Below are 24771 nucleotides of genomic sequence, written 5' to 3' on the forward strand. Positions count from 1 at the left end.
TTGAGGTGCAGATTAGTTCACCAAGTAACCTTAAGTGAAGGTGCCAGTGTGCCATAATATGTTCTTCAATTGTTCAATGTGCTTCATTGTTCATGTTCTTATGCCCTATTTGGACAGGATAGGCTTTAATTTCCTGCAGGACAGTAATGGAAAAAAAGGGTTAAAAAATATTAGATGGACTGAAACTTTATGAAGGCTGGGCATAACTAAATGGCAACGTGGTTGGCAGCCCAAGAGGCTGAGTAATAGTATTTAAATATCTTGGGTAGGCACTGACCAGTTGATTTAAAAACATTAAAGGCTAGAGAGAGTGCAGAATGTAGAGAGGCTGGCATGTATTCATGGCATACCTGAGCACAGGGCACAAATGAGGGAGAGGCAGCCGGCAGGTACACCACACTGTGTTTTCTCCATTTCTTTCCATCCTTCATGCTCAAAAGGGGAACACATTTTAATGAAAAGAGAAAAATGTCTATGCAAAGCAGTCTTATCCGTTCTACACAAGACTGCCACATTATCCTTAGGTAAACTTGTGACAATATAAATATAAAAGGGTCACTTTAAAAAAAAAAGAAAGTAGAATGCTGATCCTGCATTTCTGTTAGGTTAAATAAGTTTATGGAGTGATTCCATAAGCCAGTCATGAAGTCGAATCTTCAAAAGTTTGGCTTCAGTATACAAACAAATGACTTTAGTCTTATCAACGACAAAGATTGATCAGTCCAAATTCCAAAAGCAAGGGTCAGATTGAATTATTGGTTAAATGGGATGTTGTAACTGAGTTACTGGAAAGGTAAATAAATTACCCAGGGAGAGGAGCACCACTGTCACCTGTAATGGGGGACGGGCAATGACGCCTGCAGGGTTTGCAGTAACATTTATGTTTGTTCTTCAACTGTCTTCAATTCAGGAAGATCCATCACCTTCAATCTTACTGAGTATCTGAAGTTAGTAAGGTGCTATTAAAAGCCTAAAATCGCTGGTTTTAATGATCACTTTACTTATTGGTTCTCACCTAAATTCATTATTTTTAGGTTAGTCCCCTGGTAGTCCTTCCTCAATAATTCAGATAACCTGGTAGGTTATACTTTTGTTTTTTTAGAAAGTTTAGTCATTAGAACGTTTACTTTTTGTACATATACTATAGGAAAAGGCATAATGCATGTATTTGTGAGGGCCTGGGTTGGCTAAAGTCCTTTGATAGTTGGGTCATTGATAGTTATGTCTGAGAATGAGCTGGGCAATGAAGACACAGAACTGCAAGAGAAGGTGCAAGTGTGCCTAGTGCTTTTATTTCACAGAGCATTTCCAAAATCAAAGAGCAGTTCAAAAGTCTTCCAATACACAAATCCACAAATAATTCTCAATAAAACCAGTGTCATTGGTGGAGGTTAAAACACTAATAAATCAATCCAAACCGGTTAAATCCGAGGTTAAAATACACAGGATCTGTCTCTTTAAAACCAGCACAAGTCTCTTGCGCCTCCTTTTGAAACTGAAGTCTCCTCTGTTCTACCTTCATGGTCTCCACAGCACGAGGAGACGTCTTCAAGCGAGCACAGACAGTCACCCCCCATAAACTGGCCTGTGACCCTCGCCACCATCCTACTGCCTTCAGTGGGGGCCCAGTGGGTGCTGCTCCCTTCTCCTGCCACCATTCCCTGGTGTCCGTTGAAGTCCACTCGAGGCGTTTAGTCGCTCCTACGCCTTGACTGTTCAAAAAAAAAAATATTTGGGACAGTAACAAAGATGCAAATAAAAACAAAGTAGTGATTATTAAATGCTAGTAAAGGATTTTTGACCTGGAAGCAATATAACAGTGCATTGTTTGATGTTACAACTAATTACATTTTTTTTTTTTTTTTACACAAATGCTTATTTTGAGGGTGGCACGGTGGCGCAGTGGGTAGCGCTGCTGTCTTGCAGTTAGGAGACCCGGTGGCGCAGTGGGTAGCGCTGCTGTCTTGCAGTTAGGAGACCCGGTGGCGCAGTAGATAGCGCTGCTGTCTTGCAGTTAGGAGACCCGGTTCGCTTCTCAGGTCCTCCCTGCGTGGACTTTGCATGTTCTCCCTGTGTCTGCGTGGGTTTCCTCCCACAGTCCAAAGACATGCAGGTTAGGTACATTGCTGATCCTAAATTGTCCCTAGTGTGTGTGTGTGTGTGCCCTGCGGTGGGCTGGCACCCTGCCTGGGGTTTGTTCCTACCTTGTGCCCTGTGTTGGCTGGGATTAGCTCCACCAGACCCTCGTGACCCTGTGTTAGGATATAGAGGGTTGGACAATGACTGACTTATTTTGATCTGCGATGGAGTGGAATCCTGGCCAGGATTTGTTCCTGCCTTGTGCCCTATGCTAACTGGGATCGGCTCCAGCATTCCCTGCGACTCTGGACTGAATTAAGCATGTTAGAAACTGACATGAAATGACTTATTTTGATTTTTATACTTGCAACACAATGGACCGTAAAGTATTTACCACTTTGTAACATTGCCTTTTCCTCCTCGCAACACTTAATATAAACTTTTACGCAGATACTGAAGGCACCATTTTATTGAGTGTTTGAAGTGTCGTTTTTGTCCCATTCATGCAAATGAATCCTAGAAACTGTCAGATTTTGCATTTCAAATGTACCCCACATTTTCAATAGAAGGGCCAGTCAGAACTGCAGGCAGGTCAGTCAAGCACCCACACTCTCTTCCTATGCAGCCATGCCTTTGTAATGCACATAGAATGTGGTTTTGCATTGTCTTGCTGAAATATACATGGGTGTCCATGGAAGAGACTTTGTCTTGCAGGTAGCATATGTTGCTTCAAAGTCTGTACATACTTTTCAGCATTAATGGTGCTTTCAAAGACGTCCAAGTTACCCTTGCCCAGGACACTGATATATCCCCATACCATCACAGATGCTGGCCTCTGGCCTTGTGGTCCTGAGGACACGACGAGCATTTCTTTCAAAAAAGACCTGAAACATTAATTCATCCGACAACAATACAATTTTAACTGTGCGATGGTTCATCCAAGAACATCTCGCTGCAGATGGTGTATCTGTACATTGTTCTACAAGTGAGCGCAATTCGCACAAAGAACATCAGTATGGCAGGGTGATGAGAAAGAAGCCCTTTCTGCACTCACACCACAAACAGAGTCGCTTGTTGTATCAAATGCTCATTTAGACGAGCCAGAGTCATTTTGGAACAAAGTGCTTTGGACTGATGAGACAAAACTGGAGTTATTTGGTCAGAACAAAAAGCACTTTGCATGGCAGAAGAAGAACACCGCATTCCAAGAAAGAGACCTGCTACCTCCTGTCAAATTTGGTGGAGGTTCCATCATGCTGTGGGGCTGTGTGAATAGTTCAGGGACTGGGGCCCTTGTTAAAGTCGAGGGTCGGATGAATTCAACCCAATATCAACAAGGTCTTCAGGATAATGTTCAAGCATCAGTCACAAAGTTTAAGTTACGCAGGGGTTGGATATTCCAACAAGACGATGACCCAAAACACAGTTCAAAATCTACAAAGGCATTCATGCAGAGGGAGAAGTACAATGTTCTGGAATGGCCGTCACAGTCCCCTGACTTGAATATCATTGAAAATCTATGGGATGGTTTGAAACAGGCTGTCCATGCTTGGCGGCCATCAAATTGAACTGAACTGGAGAGATTTTATATGTAAGAATGGTCAACAATACCTCCATCCAGAATCCAGACACTCATCAAAGGCTACAGGAGGACAGCGTCTAAAGGATCAAAGGAGCACAAGGAGGCTCAGCTAAGTACTGTGAATTTCCCCTTGGGATTAATAAAGTATCTATCTATCTATCTATCTATCTATCTATCTATCTATCTATCTATCTATATATCTATCATATATTGCCTTTCATATCTATCTATCTATCTATCTATCTATATATCTATCATATATTGCCTTTCATATCTATCTATCTATCTATCTATCTATCTATCTATCTATCTATCTATCATATATTGCCTTTCATATCTATCTATCTATCTATCTATCTATCTATCTATCTATCTATCTATCTATATTATATCTAGTGCCTTTCATATCTATCTATCTATCTATCTATCTATCTATCTATCTATCTATCTATCATATATTGCCTTTCATATCTATCTATCTATCTATCTATCTATCTATCTATCTCTTCTAACGTTGTTTTGGCTGGGAGGGTGCCCAAATGTACAAACACAGAAATGCACCTGTCTAATTTAAAAATGTTATGATGCATATTTTCTGTTAATCCAATAAACTTAATGTCACTGCTGAAATCCTACTGTTTCCATAAGGCGGGATGTCAGATATTCAAAGGAAGTTCAGCCAATGAGAAACAAAAATCGTGGCCGAAACATTGAATTAAGAAGGGTTCCCAAACTTTTCATATGACTGCCACTCCACAGTCTTTGTGGTTTGGTCCGTAAGTATTTGGACAGTGATACAGTTTGCATAATCTGGGAGTGGAGCAGGATTGGAAGGGGACATTTTTTTAGTAATGGGACAAATGTTAGTGCTGGAGTGGCTGTTTTATTTCTTGGGGACTTCAAGTAGAAGTTTGCAGTACTGAGGAGCTGGTGAAAGGGAGACTCCTAAAAGTACGGTGAAATTTCATGGCAGTGTCGTCACTTTCATTAATGTGTACCTGAATGAGGGTGAGGAGAGGCTCCACTTCTTTAACAAGTTAGGAGATCTTTTATCTAAGTGTGACCCTGAAGAAGTGGTGGTGTTAGGAGGGGATTTTAATTGTACACTTGATACCAGAATGGACAGAAATAATGGACTGGAACCGCACCCTTGCTCAGCACGAGCTTTAGGTAAAATAATTAAGGACTTTGGGCTGGAAGATGTGGAGGGCAAAATGGGGCCTGTCGGCAATACACCTGGGGGCGGACGAGTGGAAATACGATCTCAATGGCGAGACTCGATGATTTTTATAGTTTTAAGCACCTGTTAGGTTTATTTAAGGTGTGCTCTATTGTGCCTACTGGATTCTCTGATCACAGTTTGGTGTGTTGTACACTTATTTGTAACACTTACAGACCCGTAGTCCATACTGGCATTTTAACACACTCCTCCTTAAAGATCAGAACTTTAAAGAGTTATTTGTTCATTTCTGGGGAGGCTGGAAGGCTATGAAGAAGGAGTTCACCAGCTTACAACAGTGGTGGGAGGTTGGGAAGAGTCACATCCGGGCCTTGTGTCAGGAGTATACCAGAAATGTCACCCAAGTATTGCGGTCAGAAATGGCAGCTTTAGAAATTAAAATAGCTGAATTTCAACAGCTTCTAGAGAAGGGTCCAAATGAGCAGCTTCAGGCGAGCCTGACTTCTGCTAAACTGGGGTTGGCCACCTGCTTGAGACCAGAGCTCAGGGGGCTTTAGTGAGGGCCCGCTTTCAACGACTGACTGAGATGGATGCACCAACTCAATACTTTTTTGGTTTAGAGAAAAAAAACTCGCAGAGTAAAATCTTACATTGCATAAGAACACCCGATGGCAGAGAGACACAAGAGCCCAGTGAAATAAGGCAGGTGGTCCGCGAATTTTATGAACTTCTGTTTGCTGCAGATGGTGATGGTGGCAGTGAACACCAACAGGCCTTTTTGCAGGACTTACCGCAGCTGCCCAATGCAGATGTGGCAGAGCTAAATAGAGAGGTGACCTTTGCAGAACTCACCACAGCCCTGGGACAGCTGAAAACAGGGAAGGTCCCTGGAATCGATGGGTTACCAGTGGAGTTTTATAAAGAGTTCTGGGATGTCATCGGCCTGGACTTATTGGAAGTGTTCCGGTGGAGTTTTAAGACCGGCTTGTTACCACAGAGCTGCCGTAGAGCCGTGATCACGCTGCTGCCGAAGAAGGGAGACTTGTGTCTCATTAAGAACTGGCGGCCTGTGTCTCTCTTATGCGCTGATTATAAAGTTCTCTCTAAAGCCTTAGCCAACAGGATGGTCCAAGTTTTAGGGAGAGTGGTGCATCCTGATCAGAATTACTGCGTGGCTGGCAGGTCCATCTTTAATAACATTTTTTTAATTCGGGACATTTTGGCTGCTGCAGAACTGTTTGGTTTTCAGACTGGTCTTATTTTTCTTGACCAGGAAAAGCTTTTGACAGGGTCAGTCACTCATTTTTATGGAATGCCATGAAGGCGTTTGGGTTTGGGGGTCTTTTATTAAATATATTCGCTTATCTCTCTGTTGGGTGCCCAAATGTATGCACCTGTCTAATTTTGTTATGATGCATATTTTCTGTTAATCCAATAAACTTAATGTCACTGCTGAAATCCTACTGTTTCCATAAGGCATGTCAGATATTCAAAGGAAGTTCAGCCAATGAGAAACAAAAATCCAAAGAATTAAGAAGGGTTCCCAAACTTTTTCATATGACTGCATGCGGTTTGGTCCGTAAGTATTTGGACAGTGATACAGTTTGCATAATCTTGTCTCTGTGCTCCACCACAATGGATTTGAGTTGAGACAATCAAGCTGTGACTGAAGTGTAGACTTGCACTTTTAATTAAAGGAGTTTAACAAAAACATTGTATGAGCCATTTAGAAAAGACAGCCATTTTTATTTGAGGTCTCCCCATTTTTAGGGGCTCAAAAGTATTTGGACAAACTAACATAATCATGAAGATAACAATCACGGAGGTGTATATATATATACAGGCCGGCACAAATGAAGGGAGGAGAAACCGAGAATTGATGTCGAGTAACTGAGATGGATCGAGGAAATGAGGAAGAACAAGGAGGTTAAAGGACATGAAAGAGCAGTCTTAGCAGTTACGATCTGGCCGCCTGGAAGGAGGAGACAGTGTGAGCTGGGGCCCGGCGAAGGAGCATTTGGCTGTAGCGCTCTAGGGGCTAGTCCAGCCCACTGAATGATCGAGTGGAGTGGGGTGAGCAAGGCAGGTGTGCTCCCGAGGGATCTGAGAATCGACTACGTGAGCGCGAAGGAAGAATGGCGGAAAGCCGACCTCGGGCGGTCTGGCCGCGATGTCCTTAAGGCAGCCAAGACGGAGGTTGGCCGAAAGGAGCTCGTTGCTGTTGGGCCTCCGCCGGCTACGCGAGTTATGGGTGAGCCGGGGAGAATGAGAGAAGGAGGTGAGCTAAGATCATGAAGAGCGAGACTGCATTTTTATCCTCGGATTTTAAAGGATTTACTTATTGTTTTTATCCCCACTTTGCACTGTTTTTATGGATTATTTACTGTGATGCACGGCACGTTTTGTTTAGACATTGTGATTTTTATGTAATAAAAGCACTTTTGCACTATCCCCTGGCTTCATTAGAAAATTGTCATCAATTGTCAGCTCATCTCGGTGACATTACCGACGGTGTCGGGTTCAAGGGCGCCAGGAAGGACGATGGGAGCCTGGAGCGAACCCGCATCATCACAGTAACCAAAATAAAATCAGATATGGCCTCAGGAATGGACAAAGTTGGTCCTGGTGGGCCGTAATGTCAGCAGGCTTTTATTCCAGCTTAGTTCTCTTAAAAAACAGGTCAATCACAGCTCCCTCCATAATCTTTGGGACAAAGACACATTTTTCCCCCTCTGTTCGACAGTTTAAATTTACAAATCAAACAATTCAGACATTGTGATTAAAGTGCACATCGCAGACTTTCATTTGAGGGGATCTGCACACATTGCGGTCCCAACGTGTAGAAAGGACAGCACTTTTTCTACGCTGTCACCCCTATTTCAGGGCACAGTAATGTTTGGGACAATTGACATCCCAGGTGTTTGTGATTCTTCAGGTGTGCTTCATTGCATCATAAAATATCGCACCTTGGAATCTGTAGCTGCCATTGTTCAGCATGAAGACAAGAGCTGTGGAAATGAAAGTCAAAGAAGCCATTATGAGGCTGACAAAGAAGAATAAAACCATTAGAGACCTCGGTAAAACTGTCTGGAAAATCATGAAGAAGAAAGTAATCTCAGTAATCACAAAGCGACTGGTAGGCCAAGGAAGACCTCAACTGCTGATGACAAAGGAATCCTCACTACGGTAAAGGAAGAAGCCCCAAACGTCTGTCTGACAGATCATACACAGTCGTCAGGGGCCGATGTGGAGGTGTCAGAGACGACTATCTGTGTACGACTCCATGAACAGAAATACAGAGGACACGCTGTAAGATGCAAACCACAAAAACTGGATGGCCAGATTACAGGTTGTGAGTTAAAGGAGCCTAAAGAATTCTGGGAAAAGGTCTTGTGGACAGATGAGACAAAGATGAACCTCATCAGGGTGATGGCAAGAGAAAAGTGGGGAGACCAACGGGAACTGATCAAGATCCAAAGCAGGCCACCTCATCTGCTAAACATGGTACTGGTGGTGTTATGGCTTGGGCATGTATGGCTGCCACAGATTCTGGCACACTTCTTTTAATTGACGATGGAACTGCTGACGGCAGTGACACAGTGAATTCTGAGGTGTAGAGAAACATCTGATCTGCTCAAGTTCTAGTAAATTTCTCCAAACTCACTGGATGGCACTTCATCCTACAACAAGATGATGATCCAAACATACTGCTGAGACAACAAATGGAAACTTTGTGAATGGCCAAGCCAGTCACCCGAGTTAAATCGAATTGAGCAGGCCTTCCATAGGCTGAAGGGAAAACTTAAGCAGACAAGCCCCCCGAAGCAAGCCGGAGCTAAAGATGGCTGCACGAGAGGCTTGGCAGAGCAGCACCTAATGATGTTGGTGAATCGCAGACATCAAGCAGTGATCGCATGCAAAGTCCTAAATATGACAACGGCTTTAATAGACCTGCCATTGCTGTGTGCCAAGCATTATAGTGCCCTGAAATGGGGGGGAGACAATTTAGAAAAAGCGTAGTCATTTGTACATGGTGTGACGGAAATGTATGCAGAACCCCTTAAATGAAAGTCTGCAATGTGCACTGTAATCACACCCGAATTCTTTGATTTGTAATTTTAAACTGTGGAGCAGAGAGGTAAATCAAGGAAAAAAATATCTTTGTCCCAAACATTATGGAGGGCACTGTATTTCTGATGAAGCACTCTTTGCTGAAGTAACAATTTCATGCTTTGCTTTAGTTGTCTCGTTGTTAACTTTCTCCATCCATAATTCCTTTAGTCTTAAACGGCAGCATTTGCTGTTTTCATTGCTCCTCATAAGCAAAGAAATGCAAATGACAAATGAACCAGCAGTTCTCTATTTAACTTACTTTCATGTACACCTACTGTACGCGTTCATCATGAACTCTCATGAAAAAGTAAAGGACTGAGAACTTCTTATGTACTTTTAACTTCAAATCATTTGGATGATATCCTTGGAAAGGAAAAAAAAAAATCTGTGATATAAGAATAACCTGACATCCATCCATTTTCTAACCCGCTGAATCTGAACACAGGGTCACTGGGGTCTGCCAGAGCCAATCCCAGCCAACACAGGGCAGGAACCAATCCTGGGCAGGGTGCCAACCCACCGCAGGACACACACAAACGGGCCAATTTAGAATCGCCAATCCACCTAACCTGCATGTCTTTGGATTGTGGGAGGAAACCCACGCAGACACGGGGAGAACATGCAAACTCCACGAGGGAGGACCCGGGAAGCAAACCCGGGTCTCCTAACTGCGAGGCAGCAGCGCTACCACTGCGCCACCCTATAACCTGACATGGCAGAATGAAAACACTGACATGCTAAAAAATTCAATAAGATCTTTTATTGGCAAGAACTGGCGTCTAATTAAGCAATCACGGTGCAGCAAACACTCGCAGCCATTAAGGCTCTCCAGGACCAGCTTTGCCCACTCATGGCCTAAACCAGCGTTTCTCAACCTTTAAGTATTTGCGACCCGAGTTTTCATAACAGTTTTAATCGCGCCCTAACATTTTTTTGAAAGGAGCCCACTAATACCAATTTGTTCTTTTTTAATTAATGATATATCATCTGTTATATATACTTCTCTTCTGGTTCGTCCTGCTTCCACTTCAAAACCGGTCCCGCCCACACGCAGCTGACACGGCATTTCTCGATTCCTATTCGTCGTCTTCAATGTGATGCACTATACTGGCCTGCTGAGCGTAATACATCCAACAAGTACTCGAGGTGCTGCCACAACGGTAAAGTAGCTTTACCACCCTTGCAGGAGCCACCTGTGTCTTTACAACAGCTTCTTACACAGCAAACACCAGAAGCTAAAAATTATCTTGAACACATTTGAGAATACAACTCTTCTCTAGCGTTTGCTTCCATGGGTGCATAGATAACTCAACCTCCTGGCCACGGACCATGCTGTTTTAAAATACACAGGCAAATTTATCGCCAAATCTCTCCATTATACGCTAACACTGCTACCTCTCCAGGATATGGACAGTTGTATGTTTTTGACACAGCGCAAGCTACTGACGTACGCTTGCAAAATAAAGCAAACTCTGCATGCAGCAAAAATGTACTTCTCCAGCTAGATTCTATGCTCAGAACCATCAACCCCTTCGCTAAATCATACAAACACATGCACGAAATCGCTCAGTCCAATCTATCGGCATCTGTACGAATGGTTTTCAAGGAAAACCCTAGGCAGGATTTACAACGATACAATGCCCCGACATTGCAGCGATTTTCATCGGAGAAGATGGCGAAACGCCTGCCGAAAGGGACATGTGCATCTATCCCATACTCAACTCCTGTAAACAGATTTCCACGCTCAATATGAATTGCGATCCTATGGTTTACCTACTTTTATTCTCCTACGGAGACATTGGCTGGCACAGATTTACAACATGTTCCCAATAAAAGAACCGCCAAGCGAATAAAGCTTACTCAATGCCAGTTTTACATATACAGATTAGCAATGAGGAATACATTTAGTATTTTGCACTCCAGAGGCAAACTATTCCAACAGTACGTCGTAGATGCGTATGTTAAAATAGAGGGCGCGCATCTCAACTATCTCAGATTATATCAACAGGATCTGCACGTGGAACAATACAATGTTTGAATACAGACGCACTGCATGCAAACGCTGAAAATAACAACGTACGTGTAGGCAAAATGATCATATTACTGTCCACATTTCCAGGAAATCCAACATACATGCAACACAATTATCAGGATGACTTGGCCATCGTATGTACTGTAAATTCAGAAAGCTTTCACATGTAATCCTACTTGGCCGGAAATTCTACATGCACACTGCATCTTTCAAGAAGTATTCATTTCTTCTTGATTTCTGAATTCCGTTCTCACCGTTTTCCGTTCCTATTCTTACCCCGCCATATGCTACGGCGGGCGTCGGCTAGTAGATGCATATTTTATTATACCTACTTAACTTTTATCAACATTTATCTAACTCTATATTTATATATGGTGGTTCCCTGACTATCCTCTAATATAGCAATGCCAGACATGAATGTTTTTTAATGCAGCCCACTTCATGGATGTTTACAACATGTTACATACGGTCTGCAGTGATGGTAAAGTTTTCTTACAGACTCCCATTAATGAGTGTTTCATACATGGCCTGTATTAAGGTGACAAGAATTTCTTTGGCCAAACCGGGGACATTGGACGGGGGGTTTCCAGAGGAGTGTATTGAGCGGATTGAAGTTCTCCCACCACTACCGATGGAAAACTTTGAGTCGCACACGCTGCAGATCACAACAGAAGCATCCGGGGTCAGACGCAAATACAAAAATTCACCCTGATGCCCATCATTGAACTGACAGTTCCTTTTAGCACTCATGTTGAATCACAGGGATAACAGCCCCAAAATGCAGAAACAACAGGTGGAAGAAAAGAGCCGCCACGCTGCTCTCACATCCAGAAGCAAGCCACGCGTAGACACAGCCACAGGCAGAGGCAGAGCACGGCGTGCCTCTCTTAGAATCTACAGATCACTAGTAGGGACTCTAAACACTAAAGAGTACAAAGCGAAATCTTATCACGTGATTTCTCGCCAAAGTTGCAGGATGCGGTAAAGGATAACCTCCGTCAAAACACCGCGCATGCGTGCCGAGTTCAAATTATCGTGGTGATGAGATACATTTAAAAAAGTGAACCACCTGAAACCGGGGACAAAACGGGGACATGTTTCCAAGTGGGTGGGGACAGTTGTCCCAAAAAGGGGACTGTCCCCGGAAAACGGGGACGGATGGTCACCGTACCTGTATTGGTATGTAATTTACCTGCATTTAGGATTACATTTAGACCCATCATTCAAATGCGTCTCCAGTGTCTGCTCATGTTTATATGCAAATACAGAGCAAGACATATACTTATTTGTAGTTAAAATTGTTATATTTCAGCCAGGGTTCCTCCCTCTGGCTGGGGCTCAGTTCTATGTTTTATGTCCTTTTTGTTCATTTGTATGCTGAATGTAAACCTACTTTTATTAATTATATGCTGTAGCCACCAGGGGGCACAACAGCTCCACAAACCCGACACAGGCATACACAAGGTACAAGTCCAGCGGCACTCAGGCTTTACTTATGCGGAAAATGCTTCCCAAATCGTTTCCCACGAATGCTCCGCACAGTTCAAAAGCAAAATAAACAGCACACGGCAAGGCCTTTTCTTCTTTCTTTTTCTCTCTCTCTCTCTTTTCCTTCTCCACTCCTCCTCTGGCAGGCTTTGTCTCCCTTCCTCCCAACTCTGGCTCCCAGAGCAGTGGCAGCGGGCTTCTTTTATCCTGCACCTGGGAGTACTTCTGGTGATACATTGGTGTGGTCTGGATACACTTCTGGGTGAGGTGGAAGCCCAACAAAGTAGGCCTCCACAGTCCCTGCAGCACCCACTGGCAGCACCCATGGAACACAAAACAGTATACTGTGCTGAACTTCAACTCCCATGGAGCCCTGTGGGAATCTGAGGCACTGCTGCAGACCAGGAGGGTTGCCATTTACCACTCCCGGGTGGTGATGCCCCAAGCAGGTTCTCTCCCCTGGTCCTTCTTGCATATAGATGTCCCAACTGGGTAAGGGGTCTTGACGTCCACCACACTGCTTTGTTTTCTAAGCCTGTGTTATGTGCATTATGTCTTGTAGATGGTTCCCCAAGAGGCAGGACCACCTGCCCATCACTGCAAAAGACTGGCCTCAGCTTTAAAAAGGTAAGGACTTCCCACGTGTTCTGGCAGTTCATCTGAATGTGCTTGGGAGTTGGTGAGTTTGCTTGTGTTTTTGCTTTGCATTTTGGATTTTTGAATTCATATTCTGGTTTTTGACCTCTGTCTGTAGGGGGCATCACAGAACCCCAAACCCCCAGGCACAACTACAGTTGCCATAGCCCTATTTGGGGACCCCTTTGGCTAGGTGATCTATGGGTGTAATTGACTGTATGTGTGTGTTTTTTTTAATTATGTATGGACTAAAGGCACCACAACTCATTCATTCAACCTTTCTGACCTGAGTGCAGAACTACTAGTGACCAGTCGTGGCTGTCCGTCAATCTGACAATGACGCTGTCCATCCATCTGTCCATCTCCATCACTGTGTGGACGCTGGTGGGAGAGTATGCCAATTTGGGAAAGGCAGACCTGGGGACACAATGCGCAAGGGAAACAGTGGGTTTGTTTCGATGGTGAAGTCAGAGCCTGCAAAATGGAGTTGTTGATATCGGTGCTCAATCCTCAATCACACCGCTTCACTGCCTGTCCGGAGTCCACGTGGAAAGCTAAGTGCAAGATGACAGGAGGTTGCACCACTTTGGATGGGACCTTGAGGAGCAGGGAAGTTGTGGTCGAGTCAATCTTAGTCAGGACCTCACCTCAGACCTTGCTGCCGTGGTTGGTCCTACCAGGAGTACACGACTCCTGACGGCATCACTTGGGGGATCATTGATCACATAAAACACTCATGGAGGGCAGTGGCCAGTGCAGTGCTGCAGTCCAGTGCTTTCACTTCCTTTTGCAGGGGAGTGAGGCCATAAAGGTCAGAAGTTCCAGAGATAACGTTTTTATTACACCATTATAGTCATTGTTACCCAATGGCAACATTTTGCACATCTGATTATTGCTCACGTTCTCTGGTTAAAATGTAACATAAGTTGTACACAAGTGCGATTGCTTCCAAAATCTTGCTGACTGAATATTTTAATTAACTTAAGGAGAATCCGCCAAGATCCCATGAGTCTTCTGATTCCTTACAAACCAAAACTACAGAATGTCCTCCGCCTGATGAGTCCTTGTCTGATGTCAGGCTGCTCCAGAAAGGACTTTTGATACTCCTCCAGATGGTGGCGTTATACTGACTTAAAATGTAACTTTTATATGATAATTTGCTGTTTCTGAATTATTTTGTCATATGTTTCATGTTTGTTATTTAATTAATTTGTTATCATTTCATTATTACAGGTAGTTACGGACATCCGACCTAAGACTTACAAACGGGCCGCAGCTGCAACGCATGTGCCTCAGTAACTGCCGCTCCGCCATCTTCGGCCTGGGGACGCTGCAAGCGGTGGCTGGATGGAGGCTGGAGGGGGGCGATTTCACTGCTCGTGCAGTGTAGTGTCCCTCAGGCAGCTCCCGGTGGTCCATAGTCACTGGCGCCACAGCTATCACTCGTGTGCAGGACGGAGGCTTGATGGGGCGGTTCGCTGCCCGCCCACCACACACGGCTGCCCCGTTTGTTCTCGGTGGGTGGACACTGCAGGCACTGTAGTGGAGGTGACCGTGAGGTGGGCTGGTGGTGAACCATCCCACGCTTCCCCTCATTCATTCTCAACAGCAAGCCTGCTTGTACTATTATGTACATAGCAGGAAGTTGTCTCTCGTTCAGTACGCCAGACGCCTGCTGTGATAGCGTAGACAGTGCTGTGCAGAAGAGCTCATCTTAGCCTTTTGTCTTCACCCTTCAACAATGTCTCTGAAACACAAATCTGATGCAAGTGCTGGTGATACAGTAAAGAAGAGAAAAACCATCACCATGGAAAATAAAGTAGAAATAATAAAAAGGTCAGAGAGAGGTGAAACTCCATCATTCATTGGCCGAGCACTTGGTTACATTCAGTCAACAATCTATATATATAAGTCACTAAAATTCACTAAGGCAAGACACCCATGGAAAGCACGCCGGAAGGCACGTGGATTCACTAAGCCGTCGACAAGTAAGACACCTATGGTGCACGCAGGAAGGAGCCACGCCCACCAACTCTAAGACCATTGGATACGACGACAACTCACAGAGCCACGCCCACCAACGCGACGACACAGGAAAAACCGCGTCATTTGTGTTCGTCTGTCGTAGAGTCCACATGCAGCTCTGAGCCACGTTGACTGTTCATAGAGGCATGTTTCACGCGGAAGTGAATCGCCATATGCAGCGTGTAAAACAGTTTGCGAGGGGTATCCCATGGGATCCTTAAAACAATCCTTTAAAATTGAGGTTGAAACACAATGAAGTAAGTAGTCTTTAAAAACCAATAAGCCCTGTGCCTCTGTTTCATTACCGTCTCACCTGCTTCACCAATGCAGGCCCTGCAACAGTCGAGACGCTCTCTCAGCAGCTGACCTTCTCTGTGCCTGACCGGTTCACACAGAGGCACCACACGACACGGCAGGACTTTCTAAGAAGAGGTATGTTTGTCACGGATGTAAATCGCTGTATGTGGCGTGTAAAACAGTTTGTCGCGGATGTGAATCGCTGTATGCGGCGTGTAGAGCAGTTTGTGAGGGGTGTCCCATGGTCTTACAGTTGGTGGCCGGGTCTCTGTCAGGTCCTCTTGCGAGCGGGCACATGATCAGGCAGTGTGTGTGCTTCGACAGTGTGGGTGGACGCGACAGCACCATCTAAGAAGATTCATATTTGTCGCGGATGTGAATCGCTGTATGCAGCGTGTAAAACAATTTGTCGTGAATGTGAATCGCTATATGCAGCTTGTAAAACGCTGTATTGTATGTTGCCCTCTCCAGAGTTGCATCTTTTCATTCACCTACAGTCGTATACACAATGAAGTAAGCAGTCTTTAAAAAACGAGTTTTCGGTTACGACGCACGACCGCGTGCACCATAGCAAACTGTTTGACACGCTACATACAGCAATTCGCATCCGCGACAAACATGCGTCTTCTTAGATGCTCCTGCACTTTGTACACACCGCCCTCCCACCTCGTTACTACCGTGGTCGGGTGTCTTGGTGGATTATATATAGAAAGGCAACCAAAACCGCACAGAGCAATGAAACGTCTCCGTGAGTCACAGGTGCATCTGGACTGTTCAAAGACGACAACGACTCGAGTGACGACTTGGAGGTGGGCACATGAGCAGGCAGTGCATACTGGACGAGAAATCAGCACACTAGCATGATGGAGGGAGTGAGTGGACGACCTTCTCCTCTCCTCCCGTTCCACCCATCGCACCTGAGTGCCGCACGGACAATTGTGTGTTGGTTCGTTTGGTGCATTGTTACAATGTTGCTTTTCTTGCTGATTTATTACATTACAGATTTTTCAAATGTTAATTTTCTCCCTGTGCTTAAAAATCATTAAAAAACCGGCCTGATTATGCGGCGTATGGTACACCGCGGGTTGGCTAGTAGCATTTATTAAACTAATGTACTAATGTCTGACTTACATACAAATTCAAATTAAGTACAAACTTACAGTCCCATCTCGTACGTAACCCGGGGACTGCCTGTATATATTGTTTAATTCTGTATTTTATTTTAAAAATATTCCTTGTGTTTTGGGGGCAGAACCCCCCAAGAGGCGGGGCCACTCTGATGTCACTGCTGAAGGACCGGCCTCAGCCTTTCTGTCTCAGGTAAGGTAGTTGTGAGTTTTGCAATCGGTGTGAAAACTCAGAAGCTCTTTAGTCATTACAACAACAACAACATTTATTTCTATAGCACAATTTCATGCAAATCATGGAGCTCAAAGTGCTTTACATGATGAAGAAAGAGAAAAAAAGACAAAATTAATAAGAATTAAAATGAGGGAACACTTCATCATTAGTCACTTATGGTGACAGGAACTTGAGTGAAGAGCTTTGGGCCCCCATACCGAGGTTTTATTTCACGTCTTCATCTCTGGAGGTTCCTATAACAGGTAGAGTTATAGGGGCCCAGTCCTTTGACTTTGACCACAACATGCCATGCAGAGCTGAAGTCAGTAAACAACATCCTGGCATAATAATAAATAATTAAATAGTTCTTTACATTTATATAGCGCTTTCCGTAGTGAGCGGGAGAGCCAATCAACTGCCACTAATGTGTAGCGTCCACCTGGATGATGCGATGGCAGCCACTTTTGCACCGCTCAGCTCACCACACATGAGCTGTTAGGTGATGTAGTCATGAAAGAGATAGCCAATTAGAGACCAGGGATGATTAAGAATGACTAGAACATGGAGGGCAAATTAGCCAGGATATCAGGATACACCCTACTCTTTACAAAGGATACACGGGGATCTTTAATGGCCCAAGAGAGTCAGAACCTCGGTTTTACATCACATCTGAAGGACAGCACCATGTTTACAGCTCAGTGTCCCCGTCACTGTGCTGGGGCATTGGAACCCACACACAGACCTCACAGTAAGCGTCCTCTGCTGGGCTCACCAACACCTCTTCCAGCAGCAACCCAAGCTTTTCCTAGGTGCTCTCCCTTCCAAGAACTGGCCGGACCTGACCATGCTTAGTTAGCTTCAGGTGGATGACCTCTTCTGAAGTGCATGTGGTATGGCTGGTGGCTATCTGTGGGTGGTGTGAGGGGCCAGAGAGACAGCATCACCTATAGACCTGGCAGTAAGGAAACTGGCGTGTCACTTCTATCAACCATCATGAAAACCCCAAGTTAACTATGAAGGTCGTGCATGAGGAAAACGTTCACATTGGGTATGGAGTTTGTTGTGTTACTGAGTTAGCAGGCCAAGCTGTTTAAAAATCGCTACAGCATAGACTCCAAATTCCGGGACCACCTATGTGAAGTGCTTAAAGTGGAGTACATAAGTGCCAGCATCCTATGAATAACTCTGATATATTAATATGTAGAGCGAATAGCATACATTCATTGCAACAAATAATGGAGCCCCCCCTTAGAAATTCAAGTGCATCAATAGAAGAGCAGGATGAGGGGTCTCTCTTGGAGTTTTAGTGCTGCGTTGAGGGGGGCGGCTCAGATAAGCATGACGTGAGCCAGTACACTTGAAAACACTGCCGGTATGCACCAAAGGGTGTTGGTACTCAGCAGCCAAAAAAATGAGAAGTGCCGGGACTCTATACAGGTGAGCACCGGCCCACTGCAACCACTGACCTCTGATACGCTTAAAGGCATGCAACAAGATCAGAGCTGCTAAGCAAAAATTGGAAAAGTTGGAGAAAATAAAGAAGTCCTACAATATGATAAATCACCTGTGTTATATAGTGCCTCTTCTACTTTTATATAAAACCTCTTCTGTCTATCTATGATATAGTGCCCTTCACATTGATCTATGTATCTATCTAATATAGTGCCTTTCATATCTATCTATCATATAGTGCCTTTTTCTATCTATCTATCTATCTATCTATCTATCTATCTATCTATCTATTTTAATAAAGTATCTATCTATCTATCTATCTATCTATCTATCTATCTAACCATCTATCTATCTATAATATAGTGCCTTTCATATCTATCTATCTATCTATCTATCTATCTATCTATCATATAGTGCCTTTCATATCTATCTATCTATCTATCTATCTATATCTATCTATCTATAATATAGTGCCTTTCATATCTATCTATCTATCTATCTATCTATCTATCTATCTATCTATCTATCTATCTACTGTGTCCAAGCCCAGTCCTTGGGTTTCATTGTGATACAAACCACAAGTCAGGAGAGACCCTGATAAAGGTTGCAGTTCAGACTGGTTGTTTTCTCCTTTCTTTAACTCTTTCAGGGCTGATGTCGACTTTTTTCAAAATTCAGGTGTAGAGGACGGCAATCAGCTGTAAACTGCAACAGAACTCACCCTTACATTTTAGTTTGACTCTGTTTGCTAGAAGGAAAATTACATAGCTTTGTTGATTAAACCTTGATTCCCTACACGTGCCTGAGTAGCGAAGAGCAAACAACCTCTAAAATGGCGCCGACATCTGGTGAGAGACCAAAGCAAATGTGAAAAGCAAAATACTCCATGGAAGTTTTACGTAATTTCAGTGAACAGGACTCTGACTTGTCGGACTCCGAGTTTGATGCAAGTGATCTGGAGATGGATATCAAAAACGAAAGTGAGGTACCAGCATTGGTCTGATCGGTCCCCAGCTGATCGTGGTGCTGAACACTTTCATGTAGCTGATGCGCCTACAATAGCATTTGCCTGAGAGGACCACCACTTATGATGACAAGAGGTACAAACCATATTGCGTCACACTGAGACCACCACCACCCACCTGCTGTGCGAAGACAGCCAGGCAACTGGTTCACCGTGCATTCCTGCTGACCATCGAGGTGCCCCCAAGCAGCCACTACCACCAGAAATGCTGAACATGCGCCCACAGCACATAGCAACAGACGTTTTATGTTGACTTAAGTGTGAAACCATCGCTTTGTGTGCTTTTCAGAAAACTGACATTTTTGGAAAAAATATTCAGCCCTCAAAGAGTTAATGTTAATATTTGTAATCGTTTATTAAGAATCTGACTGCTTTCAGTCTTCAATAGTGATACAACCCATCCATTCTTTATCTGTGTTAGGAACATAACAAGTAGAGAAGAGCCAAGCAAGATGACACCTTTTATTGACTAACTAAAAAGATTACAATATGCAAGCTTTCGAGGCAACTCAGGCCCCTTCTTCAGGCCTGAAGAAGGGGCCTGAGTGAAGAAGGGGCCTGAGTTGCCTCGAAAGCTTGCACTGAAGAAGGGGCCTGGGTTGCCTCGAAAGCTTGCATACTGTAATCTTTTTAGTTAGCCAATAAAAGGTGTCATTTTGCTTGGCTCTTCTCTACATTCATAATGGCTAACACGGTACAACACCCTAGTACTACGAACATAACAAGCAAACAGACAAGAGGCAGGCAACCTCTTGGCTCATCAGGCTCCACTGTTGTTCATCCTTTGCTTGAACAGGACAGCTGGCTGAGTGGCTTGTTCTGTGCTTTCACTGCCCTTTGTGTAACGAGGGCCTTCTAGAACAATGTAGTGATGTATGCTGCCCTCCAGTGGCTAAAGTCTCTCATTACGTGAAAAGAGAATAGTGGCTGCAGTCACCACCTCTGACTCCTTTTCATGCGAGTCACCTTGACTGTCAGGGTCAGATCAGCTCCTGAGCGAGTGATGATTATTAAATTAGCATCCTTCCACTTTTATATAACCCTTTCAATGGTGCAAAGCATCAAAGGGTACTATTCATTGCAGTTGGGTGCGCATTTCTACAATTAGATTGGACCACAAAGAGGTTAAGTGACTTGCTTGGGGTAACTTAGACCCTCTGGGTAGGGGGCTGAAATTGTAATCTTAATGGTTTAATATAGTGCTTTCGCATGGTGGGCACTGTGTCAAAGTGCTTTATGATTATAGTACACATTTTTCCAAAGTAGGGGTTAGAGATGCAGGTTAAGGGGATTGAGGGAGTTGGGTGATCCTACAGTGCCTTCCACGTGTGAAGAGCATTCAAAGGTGCTTTAGAATTTCCATACGTTTACATTTGTATCATGCTAAACTTCCTCTTGGGGATAAATGAAGTACTATATACTATCTATTAATTATATAGTGCCTTTGACATCTATCTGTATATTAAATCATGCCCTTCACATCTATATTTCTAGCTATAATACAGTACTTTCATATGTATCTATTATATAGTTTATTTCCAATCTATCTTTCTAAATATCTATATACAGTGCCTTTCAGATCTCTCTGTTTATTACATAACAACCTTTTCATTCCAGCCACTTTCCTATTTAAAACTCAGTCCTTGCAGATAAGGGTGGAGTGGTAGCTCTGAGGCAAGGGATGTTTGCCGGTTCGAATCACATAAACACCAGAAGTGATTTCACTCTGCTGGGCCCTTGAGCAATGCCCTTAACGTGCCATTGCTTTATCCCGGGTGTGACGTTAATCTGCATCCAGCCCTGCCTGCAGGTCCTCCAACGTACAGAGAAATCTTGGGTGTTGGTGACAGGATTGGCACTCCAGCCACTGTAAAAAAAACCTCACACTGTTTCAGTGTGGTGCTGAGGTGTCACCCGTTGCATTTGGGTGGTTTGTTGTGTGGCGGGTGCAGCAATGCATTATCAGAGCTTGCTCCCAACCTCTCTCTCTCTTTGCTTTATGCCTTGTTAGCACTTTCATTTATCAAAGACACATTTTAGTTACATTGGACATCAGAGGTCCTCAGTTTATTTACTACTAAAGCAATATGTTTTTTGGTGTTAATTTTAGTTTTAGTTTAGTTTTTAGCAGCAGCATGAGGTGATGATTAGTGAGCAGCAGGATGGTTTCATGCCAAGAAAGAGCACAACAGATGCAATGTTAGCTCTTAGGATGTTGATGGAGAAGTTTAGAGAAGGCCAGAAGGAGTTGCATTGTGTCTTTGTGGACCTTGAGAAAGCATATGACAGGGTGACTGAGAGGAGATGTTGTATTGTATGAGGAAGTTGGGAGTGGCAGAGAAGTATGTAAGAGTGGTTCAGGATAGGTACGAGGGAAGTGTGACCGTGGTGAGGTCTGCGGTAGGAGCGATGGATGCATTCAAGTTGGAGGTGGGATTACATCAGGGATCGGCTCTGAGCCCTTTCTTACTTGCAATGGCGATGGACAGGTCGACAGACGAGATTAGACAGGAGTCCCCGTGGACTGTGATGTTTGTGGATGACATTGTGATCTGTAGTGATACTAGGGAGCAAGTTGAGGAGACCCTGGAGAGGTGGAGATATGCTCTAGAGAGGAGAGGAATGAAGGTCAGTAGGACCACTATGACAGAATACACGTGTGTGAATGAAAGGGAGGTCAGAGGAATGGTGAGGATGGAGGGAGTAGAGTTGGCGAAGGTGGAGGAGTTTAAATACTTGGGATCAACAGGACAGAGTAATGGGGATTGTGGAAGAGAAGTGAAGAAGAGAATGTAGGCAGGTTGGAATGGGTGGAGAAGAGTGTCAGGAGTGATTTGTGACAGACGGGTATCAGCAAGAGTGAAAGAGAAGGTCTACAGGACGGTAGTGAGACCAGCTATGTTATATGGGTTGGAGACGGTGGCACCGACCAGAAAGCAGGAGACAGAGCTGGAGGTGGCAGAGTTAAAGATGTTAAGATTTGCATTGGGTGTGACAAGGATGGACAGGATTAGAGATGAGGACATTAGAGGGTCAGCTCAAGTTGGACGGTTGGGAGACAAAGTCAGAGAGGCGAGATTGTGTTGGTATGGACATGTCCAGAGGAGAGATGCTGAGTATATTGGGAGAAGGATGTTAAGGATGGAGCTGCCAGGGAAGAGGAAAAGAGGAAGGCCTAAGTGAAGGTTTATGGATGTGGTGAGAGAAGACATGTAGGTGATGGGTGTGACAGAACAAAATGACGAGGACAGGAAGATATGGAAGAAGATGATCCACTGTGGCAACCCCTAATGGGAGCAGCCGAAAGAAGAAGAAGAAGATTTCAATTTTAATTGTTCCCTGTTTTCTTAACCAGACAATAGTTAATAATGAAATGCAGATTACCAATAAACTTGCAGCTCTCCAGCTAACGTGCTTCCTTTTAAACTTGTGCATGTGCACCATGAAGGATCTGTGTTAAAAAAATGTTCAGAAATAAAGGAGAGGGGAATTGGAAGAAGTGTTAAGTTAAATTCTGTTCTGATCCACAAAACACATGGATACAGTTCTCAGAGAAGGAAACTCTATAAGGTGGTCCAGATCTAATTATACAATTTTCATTACGCTATAACTAGGCAGGCTCTATTGTAGGCACGGAGCTGGACAGTTTGACATCCGTGGCAGAGCAACGGGCGCAGAGCAGGCTCCTGACAATCATGGAGAATCCACTGCATCAACTGAACAGGATCATCTCCAGACAGAGGAGCAGCTTCAGACAGACTGCTGTCACCGTCCTGCTCCACTGACAGACTGAGGAGACCCCACACTATGTGACTCTTCAGTTCCACCCGGGGGGGTAAATGTTAACATTATACAAAGTTATTGTCTGTTATACCTGCATTGTTATCACTCTTTAATTTAATATTGTTCTTTATCAGTATTAATAAAGTATCTATCTATCTAACGTATTAAGTTTATCACACAGAAAATCACCCGAAAAATTCCAGACCATCGAGAAGTGTGCAAACTGACGGCATGTAGAATCGTCTGCGTGCCGAACTGAAATCGTCCCTGCATAAGTCATCGAGACAATCTGGATCTGCATAATTAGATCTGGACCACCCTGTACAGTACAGTTAAAATGTATCTTGGACATTAAGGTGATGCACAAAGTCCATATTTGCAGTGTTGGCCCTTCTTTCTTTTTCAAGACCTCTGCAATTCACCCTGGCATGCTGTCCATCAACTTCTGAGACACATCCTGACTGATGGCAGCCCATTCCTGCATAATCAATGCTTGGAGTTTGTCAGAATGGGTGGGATTTTGTTTGCCCACCTGCCTCTTGAGGATTAAGTACTCAATGGGATTAAAGTCTGGGGAGTTTCCTGGCCATGGACCTCAAATGTCGATGTTTTGTTTCCCGAGCCACTTAGTTATCACTTTTACCTTATGGTCCGCTGCTCCATCACTCTGGATTGTTCATTGCTGGTCACCAAGCTGTTCTTGGATGGTTGAGAGAAGTTGCTGTCTGAGGATGTTTTGGTCCCATCCTTTATTCATGGCTGCGTTCTTAGGCCAAATTGTGAGTTTGCCCTGCACTGCCTTCGCTGACATAAATGGCCTCAGGATGCTTTACTGTTGGCATGACACAGGACTGATGGTAGCACCGCTCACCTTTTCTTTTTTCTGGATACCCCAAACAATCTGTATGCGGATTCATTAGAGGAAATGACTTGACCCCAGCAGTCCAATACCTTGTACTGTACCTTGTGCAGAATATCAGTTGGTTCCTGATGGTTTTCTTGGCTTCTTTGCTGCCCTTCTTGTCATCCACCAGGCCATCCTCCATAAGTCTTCATCTCACTCCCACCTGTCTGCTGCCATTCCTGAGCCAGCTCTGCACTAGTGGTGCCCGCAGCTGAATCAACTTTAGGAGACGGTCCTGGCGCTTGCTGGACTTTCTTGGGTGCCCTGAAGCCTTCATCACAACATTTGAACCCCTTTCTCTTTCTCTCTCTCTCCTTGAAGTTCTTGATGATCTGATAAATGGCTGATTTAGGTGCCGTCTTACTAGCAGCAATATCCTTTCTTGTGAAGCCCTTTTTGTGCAAAGCAATGGTGGTCCTTTTGTGGCAGGGCTGGAATGCAGTGGAAATGGGTTTTTTTTTTTGGGATTCAGTTCATGTTTATGGCAAAGATGGACTTTGCAATTAATTACAATTCATCAGATCACTCCTCAGAACATTCTGGAGTAGACGCCATCCTAAAAACTGAGACAGCAAACTTTGACACAAATATTAATTTTTAGGTTCTCAAAACTTTTGGCCATGACTGTATGTTTAGAGTCCTATGTAGAGCCATTTCTCTTCCAAGTTTATGTAGGTTAAGTTTTATCAATCTGATCTTTTTTGGCATATGTATTTTCCTGTTTTTTGCCATACGTGTATTTTCATCTTGAAATCATGCAAAGTTTTATAAACGAGGCCCCTGGACCAGAGCTAGAAACCCCAGTTATAAATTCTATAAAATGCAACAGAGCAAC

The 24771-nt window shown here is 44.0% G+C and overlaps 1 long non-coding RNA gene across 1 annotated transcript; it reads left to right on the plus strand.

The window, feature by feature from the left end:
* Positions 1–13042: 13042 nt before the first annotated feature.
* On the plus strand, positions 13043–14429 carry LOC120518741. The gene is made up of 3 exons (XR_005631289.1): positions 13043–13101; positions 14097–14248; positions 14344–14429. It is a non-coding gene; the product is annotated as an uncharacterized LOC120518741 (long non-coding RNA).
* The last annotated feature ends 10342 nt before the right edge of the window (positions 14430–24771 follow it).

Source organism: Polypterus senegalus, chromosome 18, assembly GCF_016835505.1.
Source record: "Polypterus senegalus isolate Bchr_013 chromosome 18, ASM1683550v1, whole genome shotgun sequence".
NCBI lineage: Eukaryota > Metazoa > Chordata > Cladistia > Polypteriformes > Polypteridae > Polypterus > Polypterus senegalus.